Below are 11,111 nucleotides of genomic sequence, written 5' to 3'. Positions count from 1 at the left end.
TCATGTCTTTCATGTTGCTTATGTCGTTCAAGTCTTTCATATCTTTCTCGTTTCTCATGTTTCTCGTGTTACTATGATTCTCATGTCTGTTATGTATTCCATATCTAACATTTTTAGTATGCCTTTAACGTCTTAAATGTCTAATAACGTCATGATTCGAAATCCGGACACATAGAAGCATATCATTTTTGTTGTAGCAGGCAAAAAACATACAATAAGTTGTATATGTAGTAATATCATCAGGATGTACTTGCAAACAGTCAATTTTAAAAGAAGTCTTTCATGTCTCTCATGTCGCTCTTGTTTCTCAAGTCTTTCATGTCTGACAAAACTCTCATGTTTCTAATGCCTGCCATGACTCTCATGTATTACATGTCTCTCATGTCTCCCATGTCCCTCCTATCTTTCATGCCTGACTATCTTGTCTCTCACGTCTCTAATGCCACTCATGTCTAAAATGACTAATATGTCTCTCATATCTGTCTTGTTTCTCATTGTGTCATGTCACTCAACCTCTCATGTCCCTCCCGTTTATTTTTATATTTTTTATATTTTTCATATTTCTCAAGTGAGCAACTCTCTACGAAATCGGCCGATTTCGACCATTTTTATTTTTTGTATTTTTTTATTTGACTTAAACTTTGTGGGGGCCTTCCCTATGACCAAATATGCTATTTTGCGTCATTGGTTCACCCATACAAGTCTCCATACAATTTTGGAGGCTGTCCATACAAAAATGGTATGTAAATATTCAAACAGCTGTAACTTTTGAGTGAATTTTCTGATCAATTTGGTGTCTTCGGCAAAGTTGTAGGTATTAATGAGGACTTTTGAGAAAAAATAAGTACATGGACAAAAAAATTTGCAGATTTTTTTATCAACTTTTTTTTTACTAAAACTCATTTTCCCAAAATACGTATTTTTTGATTTTCGAGATTTTTTGATATGTTTTAGGGGAAAAAATCCGAAAACTTTTAAATCAAGACTAACATTTTAAAAGGGCCAAACATTGAAAATTACGCCCATTTAAAATGCTAGTCTTGATTTAAAAATTTTCAAAATATTTTTTTCGAAGAGATCGAAAAATTTCACGAATATTTCATGCATTAACATTGAAAATCGGACCATTAGTTGCTGAGCTATCTCAGCAACCCGAGGTCCAATCTTCAATGTCTCTTAGACAATTTTATAGCAAATTTTCTGAACCTTTCAAAAAAAATATTTCTAAAAATGGTCACTCATGGTCACTATTTTTAAAAATTGAAAAACTGCAAATATTTCGCTAAAATTAAACTTTCGTTGTCTATATCTTGAAAATGGAGCCCTTTATCAAAAAATCTGTAAAGTACTTTTCGATTGCAAATTCAATTTTGCATTAAAAAATATTGTTAAGCTTGTTTTTGCATAAAACTTCAATTTTTTCCAAAAATCACTATTTTTTCAAAAGTTCATAACTCGGCGGCAGATTTTTTGACCATGTTTCTCTATGGCTCAAAAGTTGCAGATTTTTGTCCCCTAAAACATATCAAAAAATCTCGAAAATTAAAAAAAAAATATTTTGGGAAATTAAGTTTTAGTAAAAAAAAAGTTGATAAAAAAATCTGCAATTTTTTTTCCGTGTACCTATTTTTTTCTCAAAAGTCCTCAACAATACCTACAACTTTGCCGAAGACACCAAATTGATCAAAAAATACACTCAAAAGTTACAGCTGTTTGACTATTTACATACCATTTTTGTATGGACAGCAGCCAAAATTGTATGGAGACTTGTATGGGTGAACCAATGACACAAAATAGCTTATTTGGTCATAGGGAAGGCCCCACAAACTTTGAGTCAAATCCAAAAATACAAATAAAATCCATTTCCGGTTTTGGTAGAGAATTGCTCAGGTCTCTTATGAATCGTGTCTCGTTTCTCATGTCTCTTGTCTTATGTCTTATAATGTTGAATTTTTTTGTGCATTTTAATTTCATATTCGTTTTTTTTTATATATATTATTCTTTTTCCACGGTCTCTTTCCCACTGTGCCCCAGTCAGTCTGCGTAGGAAAACGAGTGTAGAAATGTATTTTTTTTCCTCCGCTTAAAAATATGAGGTGCCAGGATATGATTAAGGGAGGTGGTGTGACTTGGCGGAACGAAAAGGAGCGAAATTGAATGTAAAATTTAAATCGAAAATGTGGTGAAGTATAACCAGCAGCTGCGCGTGTATGAGTTTTGCGTGTGTGTGTGTTTGTGCAGGAAGGCAAGAATAAGCTCGCTCACTGGGTGAAAAACACAAACAGGATAATTTGTTTTTGCGATGGGTAAAATATTTGCATAATTGAATCTCAAGTCTGGGGAGGCGGGAGAGGGTTAACGCTATCAAAGTTAGGAGGCTGACAGGGGTTCTGTTTGTTAATTTTTCGGCTGAATTAATTTGCCAACAGTTTTGTTTGGTTGGTCATTATACGAGAAAGGAGTTCTGGATGGGGTTTTCATTAGTGATTAGTTGGAAGTGATTTACGGGGAAATCTGTTCCAAGTTGGTCCTTGTTAACAAAGTTATTGGGGCAGAAGAAAAGGTATGCAAATCAGCACAAATGTAGCTGCTTAACACAGTTCCTTCAAGTAAAATAATAACTTTATGTGCTGACACTTTAAAAAAATCATCAGAAGAATCAGAAATAGAATATAAATATAAAATAATATAAACTTAAATAATCAATATAATTTATTTATTTTTTTTTTGTAGAAAATAAAGATATATGTTTTTTCAAGTGCATAACACAGTTTTGGAGTTCTTTTCAGCTGTGATAAAAAAAACATAAATTTAAAGTTACAAAAAATCACCCGAAACATAGGAATTAGAAGTGTTCATCCGTTCAGAATAATTTCACAACATCTCATCTTAGCGCTCTTGAAGGCAATTTCCAGTGAGAGCCATTTCGTTAGTGAAATGTGCCTGTCGGTGATAAGTATCTAACAGATTAGCAAATGATGAATTGCCGTGATGGCTTTGCTCCGTAATAGCGCAATATTTCAGACAAAGGACCAGAGCTTTACTCTAGTTTTAGCATTGGAGCAGGGCTTTATTGAATCTACTAACCACAAATTGGTATTCATAAATTCAGCGTAGAGCATTCACGGTGAGTGAAACGCAAATCAATTATTCAGCTGATTTGCCGTTTAAATCAAAGAATTTAATATTGAATCATTTTGAGAACATTTAAAGTGTCACATTCCAAACATTGACTAAACCACATTTACATGGCCTTTGCATCAAATTAGAGACTGAAACACCGATTAGTTGAGAATGTCATGTTTTAAACCCAACACTTCAATTAAAATTAATTGAAAACGCAAACCACAACGCAGAGCGTTCAACGAGTTGAAACAAAAACCCGTCCCTTCCAAGTGGTGTAATCCTCCAAAGACAAACGCTAGACAAAGGACATTTGGAATGTAAATGTGACTGATTTAAATTTTACAACTGCTCAAGAAATGGTCCATGGAGATACGATTTTCCCACGGTGCTGGGCATGGTCTAATAGATTGAAATGGAAATTGTATTTGCCGTTCATTTTGCTTGTAATTATAATTAGACTTTGAGATTACCGTTGTACAAGAAAAAATGCAAAGAGTCCAATGTTTCAAGAATAAAAAAGATTCATTTTCAAACTTTGCATTATCTGCTGGGCAAACTACTCTAGGGCGGTGGACACTGTCAGCTATCACTACTGCTGTATCAAATTACGAACTTTTTCTACAATGCATCTCTCTAACAATGACGGAACAAAGTTTGGCTATGTTTCTTTGGAGAATAACATGCTCCCTAATGGGACACCTCTCGTGTAGGATGATACTAACAGAATAAGATGCATAATGTACACAGAAAAAAAATCATGGTAATATTACATCTGGGAAGGGTTACATCTTTTATGTCAGAAAAAGGTGTAATTTTACCTCTGGAAATTTGTAATTTTACCACTTTTCTGGTGTAATGTCACTTTTTCAGTCTAAATTGAGGTAAAATTACATCATAAAAGAGGTAATATTCAACCTTCCAAAATTACAGCTTCCAAATTTGCATTATTTTTTTCTGTGTAGGGGATAGTGGGCTTATTTTTAAGAAAAGTGCAAAAATGCAATTTAAAAAAACTTTTCAGAAAAGAAATGTTTTCTGATCGTTAAAAATTGGGACACAAAACTAATAAAAAAAATCACTCTCCCATTTTATACTTCAAACTTCATGCAAAGACACACATTTGCTTCCGCTTTTCATATGGTAGAACGCAAGACGACAAGATCCTTAAAGGTGCTCAAAATGTCACGAGGGCACAAAAACAACTTTCCCGACTTGGGCAACAACTCGTGCGGGAATCGAAAGAATTCTGTCGCACAGATTGCTTGTGGTGAGCAGGGTAGAGGAGGTGAGTGTTGGTCTTATATATTGATGAAAATCAGACAGATATTATGTTATGATATTGGATAGATTCAATCAACATTTCCATTTTTGAAAACAACGTGTAAAAAAATCTTTAAAAAATGCAAATTTGCCAAAACAAGCTCCAGTCACCCTCCTTGTATGCTGTTTTTCGTATATAGTACAAGATATTCTGAGTTGCACTTGAAGTTGAGACAGTTTTTTTTTGTTCAACTCTTGAAAAAGTTGAGGTTAAATGGCAACGTGAGAGTCTCTTCATCAATGGGAGGAAGTTGATTTTTGCTCTGAGCACTGCAAATGCCATATTTTGCTTTTCTTTGATACGATTTATCTACAGATCTCTTATTCAAAAGAAAATGAAACAATGTTGCAATAGCAACGTTGCGAAGATGCAAAATAGGTTATATTCATAATGTACAAATTTATAGAGATGCTGTCAAACACTTACATGCCTATAAAGTCCTAGATTTTTTTCAAATAAGATATCTCGGCGAGGTGACATATGCATTTTCCACAGAAGTGTGGTGCCGTTCTGAAATGTATTTAACAAACTAATTTTTGAATTTATTAGGGTAGAGCCAGACCCAGAAATCGCCCACCTTATAATGGGAATCTAGGAAATTTGACGAGATTTTAATGCCAATTTATGGTTTTCGGTTCTATTTTTTGAAGAACGTTGACAAACTATTTGATTAAAAGTTTTCACAAGGTTTTTATCATTAACAAGTTTATTTTTGTTGAAATTTTGCGTTTTAATAAAGTGCTCTGAAGTGCCTATTTTCGCCACCCTAAATCCAATTTTCGCACACCCTTGGAACTAGTTTTCGCCCACGACAAAAATTAACAAATCAAAAGAAATTATGACACAAAGCTAAGCAAATATAGTCTCTTATTGATAGACTAAATGTTTCCAAAGCATAATTTCATTGATGGGCACATATTTTGTCGAAAAATAATTTGAGGTTCAAAAAACTCTTGGAGTTTTTTTTAACAGACTAAAAGCAAAACATGTTCTCACTCATAAAAATATGACTGAATCAAAATTCGTTCTACCATGTGTCCATTCACTCAAGCTAAGGCCACACAATTACAATTTGCTCCATGTTGTTGTTGATTTTATTAGGGAAACCCTATGGGTCGTTTGCTCCCAAATTGACTCAATAGAAAACTTCGAGTACCTTTTAAATAAAAATATTATAGCACATGTGCTATTTCATATTTATATTGTGAAATTGTGTAACTACTATTCTATCCTCTGCTCAAGTTGTTCTCTTATATACCAGTAAACTCTTACCACGTTTGACCTAGGTGAATTAGAAAGTTTCAATTAAAGCTAGAAATGAATCAATATATAAACCTGCATAATAAATTCAACCAAAAAATTGTATAAGTTTGCTAAATACAGATTGAATCCAGTAGGTGGGTGAAAACTGGAGCAGGGTGAAAACTGGATCCTCTACCCTATGGTGTTAGTTTAGTATGTTTTCATGACAGATATTAGCAGTTCACCAAGACTGGGTACAGGTGAGCACTATACTGAATGTCTTTTTGGTACAAAATTGACCTTAATTAAATACCTTAAATTAAAAAAACGGAACCATTTAAAATACTTAAACCTGTGTCAGAACCATCAATAGAAGCGTCTTTTAAATACGCCCAATCGAAAAAGTTTTCAAATTTTGTGAAAAATTGTCATTTTTGAGAAATGTGAGATTTGGGTTATCATTTTAAGCAATTTGGTAAAAATAAATTAATAACTTAAAACCTAAGTCGATGGCTCTGAAGGAAACCCAACGCACAGGGGGCGAAATCGGACCCAAAATCGGACTTAATTGAACGCGGCTGGTTCCTTGGTACGAAAACTAGTGTAGTGTCTCTTTTGTAAAACAACCCGGGAATCGATTGGTGATAGTTTCATCTACCGCACGAAACGGCAAAGGGTCCATTTTGTCCCAATTCCCCATTTTTCATCATTTTTTCATGAAAATGCACCGCAAAATCATCTAGGGTCCATTTAACCCCAATTTCGCTATAAAAGCATTTTAGGCAGTTTTCAAATGTAAGGTCAGATTTAAAAATCTGAAAATATTCTTATATTTGCACTCGATGTTTTGACAATTTTGTTGGTATCAATAATAAATAAATAAAAATTATGTGAACGGCAGTTTATTCTGTACCTTGGAAAATTGTCTCAAAACTATTTCTTCAAACATTTTATTTATTTTAATTTCTATTTCAAAACACACGTGTGTGGATAAATTAATGGCTTGAATGCTAGTAAAAACCATACAACTGCAAGAAAATATATAAAATTTACTTATTTTACATGCTAGCTTTCAAATCCAAAACATAATCATCAATATTTTATGTTGAGAAATGTTATTTGATTATTATTAATTAATATTTAACTTCATATTGAATGCAAAGCCCTCTTCGAAATATTTAATGATACCAATTAAATTTTCATCCAAGTTAGTCGCGGTAAACAAAAACGAAGAAATACTTCCTGTAATTATTGCTGTCTAACAAATAAGCAAGATCTACTCCCAGTTGCTTCAGAAATTAATGTTAACTGAAATAAATCGTTGCATGAAATTTTCAGACGAACTAATTAGCTAAATATAAACAGTAAATTGAATTGAATAAAATTATATTATGTTCCCTCACTATATTTTTTTTGCAAATTTTCGAAACCTTGGCGCCAAATAGTTAAGAAAATGTATGCTTTCACTTGAATTTTGGGAATTCCCTGGAAATGTACAAAATTCCCGGGAAACGGGAAATATTTTTTCGGGAATTCCGGATCGAACAACATAAAAAAGTCAATTATCCTTTATATGGCTTGGGGTTAGAGGCAAATTGGCAAATTATAAGTTTCAATTTGGTGTAACATTTTCCATTGCTAAAGGAAAGGTTTTCAATGCATTATTTTTTTGTTTGGAACCTATTTAACATGTGCTCATGCTACATACATCATAAATAGTTAAAGTAGGCCCGATTTTCACCTAATTACAATGTTGCATTTGTTTATGGGCCATACTGTAATCTTGGATGGCTCTGTCCTACTGCGGGTGTAATATTTAGTGTTTGCAAATCAGGAAGCTAAATAAATTTTTGAAAAAGACGAATTTATAAATTACACATAAATACATATTTATTAAAATGCAAACATTTATTGGTACACTTTTCTGAATTTTTTTGAACTCCAATATCATTTGAGATTATAAAAATAATCAAATTTGCTGCAACTAGGTTTTTTTGTAACGAAGCACATCGATCAGAGATTTTGCTCCAAGATTTGTTACAGGCATTTTAGTATCTTTTAAATCACAAGAACTATCGCTATAATTTTTTATTCATCACTTTATGTACAGTCTACAACAAAGTTTGACAAATTTTACAATCAGATTGTTACAGGATTGAGAACGTACGTTTGACAATGTTGGACCAAAAAGTCAACGATTTCCTAAGTATACCTTTATTGCAAACAAATAATTAAAATCCCAAAACCTTCTCTTCAAAATACAATCAAATCTGGCTTATTCCTATTTTTGCAATTCATGTACTAGAAAAAAATCTTACTCACGGATGTGAAAACTTTAGAAAACTTTTCAAAACTCACCAAAACCATTACAATTTCAAAACAAAGTTTTGCGTCCATAAACCAAGTGGACTTTTCATTTGAGAATTCCAGACTCCCAACTTTCCCATGTGAACAATTGAAAAGAAATCGTTTTATATGGAGCGGGGACAGTCACCAAACCCCCCTTTCCTCGTAAGGGGTCCACGTTGTTTACGGATGGTACCTAGCTCATGAAGGATGCAAGAAAACCGTATACTTAAGCAAACCATCTTGTTTTTGTTTTTTTTTCTGCTTTACAACTTTGTAGAAATCGATACACACTGGAATTTTGTTTTACTATTGAGTAACACGAAATGGGCGTGAGGTTTAACTACCAATTTTAAAGTTAAGTTTAAGTGAAAATCCAGAAATATTTGCAGCCCCCGTCACAAGATATCGAACAATAAACCACGGATTCGTGGCCAGAGCCCAAACCAATTTTAATGTTTCAAGAGAATCAAAGAGGAGTCGGGAAAACCTTTTTCAATGTTGTGTGAGTTGGCGGAAAATGGTATTATCCAATATTTCACACTGCAAGTTTTGCCTTCCTCACCTCAATGAGGAAAGGCTATAATATCACTCGAAAAACGAACTTCGTTATTTGACATCGTATACCCAACTTCAAGCAAACATATCGACTCAGAATCAAATTCTGAGCAAATGTCTGTCTGGGTAGTTGGATGTTGATCAAAATAATTGCAAAATTAGAAAAGTATTTAAAAGACTTTTCCAACGAGCTCAAAACATTGAAAGTCTGACTACCCTATCGAAAGTAATTGTTAAGTGTTATTTATACACTTTTTTGAGGCCGGATCTCAGATATTTTGATGAAAACATTGTTCGGATCTCTCATGCGACCAATCGTTGGACATGTTATCAAAAGACCTTTCGAAAGAGTCAAAAAGAACGAAAAACTGACATCCCTATCAAAAGTAATAAGCACTTAAGTGTACTTTGTACATTTCTTAGAGGTCGGATCTTAGATATTTTGATAAAAATGATGTCCGAATCCATCATGCGACCCATCGTTGGATGAGTATTCAAGAGACCTTTCCAACGAACTCAAATTTTTGAAAATCTGTCAACCCTATCAAAAATTCTAAGCACTTCAGTGTTATTTTAGACTTTTTTGAGGCCTTGCATTCACTTTATGAGTGTGAGGAAGGCACCAACCACCTAAAGGTGGATTAAGTAACTTTTTTCCAGAAAACTGATCAAATGAACCTGAATACTCTGTGTCAGTTCTCGTTTGACAAAAAAACTTCTTTCACCAACAATCAACCAATTAAATTCCTTAACAAGATTACAATCGACATCACAGTGCTGAACTCATTATCACTGCATCAATAGATTCTCTTCTTTTTTCCAAGAACGTCATTCAGTACACGATTTGATTGTTTCACACTGACACACTTCACTGATTACACCCTGCTCCTTCCAGTCCCGACTCAATCACTGCCGATCCCCAGCAGAGATTAACTCTGTGATTCGTAATAGAGCAACAAAAGCTTCAACTCTTGTTCCTCCGAGTCTCCAATAGTCTCCACAGAGTGATACCCAATCCGGTGCGTTAGATCCAATCACTGCCCACAAGTTCTTACGTGTGTGTGTTTGTGCGCGCGTATGTTATCCTTGATTGTTCAACATATGGAATTGAATCGAATAAGACTGTCCACTTTATTGTACTCCTTTTTGTCTAAGCTGGTCTTCTTGTGCTGTTGCTACCGGACTCCAACAAAACGTCTACTTTTGTTCACCAACCGCTTTGATGTCGCCCTTTGCAAGAATCTTCACTGAGGGGATGCCTCGTTATCCAAACACACGAACGGTTGGAGCTCTCGCGACGAACTGAAGCTCAACGTGGCGTTGCAAGGATGTTTTATAAATGCACGAGAGAGGTCCTCGCCAAAACAGAGCAAATCCTGACAGAATCGCTCTCATTTTCTCTTTCGCATGGAATCTCGACGACGACGATGGCTGATAAACAAAGACCCGATTGCGACCAAGCTCACGTGTTCCGGACCGCCACCTCCTCCGGGATGTTGTTGCATCGGCAAATCTGTGCAGATGATGACGATGCCGCCGACTGGCTTTGGGTTTTATCACCGCTCAGCGTTCCGGTGATAACTGATGGAAAGTCGACTCTTTCTCCGCTTTATTCGAAGGTTTTCGGCGTGGAACATGCGCCTCGGCGCGTGTTGTGATCCGTTCCGTTTCAGCGCAAAACACTGCCCCTGTGTTGTCATGTGTCCCGATGCATCCCCGGTATGCTTTTGGAAGTCATTGTCGATTTGAGGATGCAGGCTGGTTGAACAGTGGGTTGGTATATTTTATATTGGGCAATTTTTTTTTAATAATGATTTAATCGTTAGGCAACGCAAAATTCCAATTAAAAAAAATCATTCTATGCAAATGTCCAAAATATTAACAAATTTAATTCATAGTGGCATAGGCATTCCACCTCAGAAGTAGCATGGCTTTTCTCCAGTTTCCATTTTCCTTTCCACAAATCCTATTTTTTCTTGTCTATTAACCCACTATGCCACGTCGACCCCACAAAACTGTGCTGCTCTCGTTCCCGACACGACGATGATCAAAACATCGTATACTTCGTTATGCCCTCCTGGCTGGCCAGGCGTTCTTTTTGTACGCGCTTTTGCCAGCTTCCATACCCAGCACCGTTAACGAGATTTCAAAATTGCCAACGTAAGGCAAAACGGTGAAAGATGTCTCTATTAGAGGGCCAGCCCTGCACCGCCCAACCTACCCCAACCCACCCCACAGCTTTACTTTATTTATGACCCACATAATGTCGCGTCGCTTGGCACACTTGAGGCCATTTAGAAACGCCCATCATTGGGTGTACCGCGAGGTTAAATTTTTCACACCCATTTATTGTCGGGGGATGGGCCAATAATTTTTCGCAAAATTTGCACATCAATTTACGTTTAAGGTCTACTTGATGGCTCACATTCATGAAAAACAGCAAAAAGCAAAATAATCCAAATGTTTCTCTCTCTCTCTCTCTCTCTCTCTCTTTCTGTGGAAGCTGTTTAATGACGGA

General features: G+C 35.2%; 1 protein-coding gene across 3 annotated transcripts in view; it reads right to left on the bottom strand.

Moving 5' to 3' along the window:
• Positions 1-10,082, bottom strand: part of LOC6040821 — a 40,422-nt gene extending 30,340 nt beyond the window's left edge. The window contains exon 1 of one of the 3 annotated variants that reach the window (XM_038263079.1): positions 10,060-10,082. The gene's annotated coding sequence lies outside the window, so the exon portion shown is untranslated. Of the gene's footprint in view, positions 1-9,648; positions 10,032-10,059 lie in introns of those variants that run through there. The other 2 variants (XM_038263077.1, XM_038263078.1) reach the window with 2 other exon arrangements.
• Positions 10,083-11,111: the final 1,029 nt, after the last annotated feature.

The sequence above is a fragment of the Culex quinquefasciatus genome, chromosome 3, assembly GCF_015732765.1.
Source record: "Culex quinquefasciatus strain JHB chromosome 3, VPISU_Cqui_1.0_pri_paternal, whole genome shotgun sequence".
Lineage (NCBI taxonomy): Eukaryota > Metazoa > Arthropoda > Insecta > Diptera > Culicidae > Culex > Culex quinquefasciatus.
This window is presented reverse-complemented; position numbering and strand designations above follow the sequence as displayed.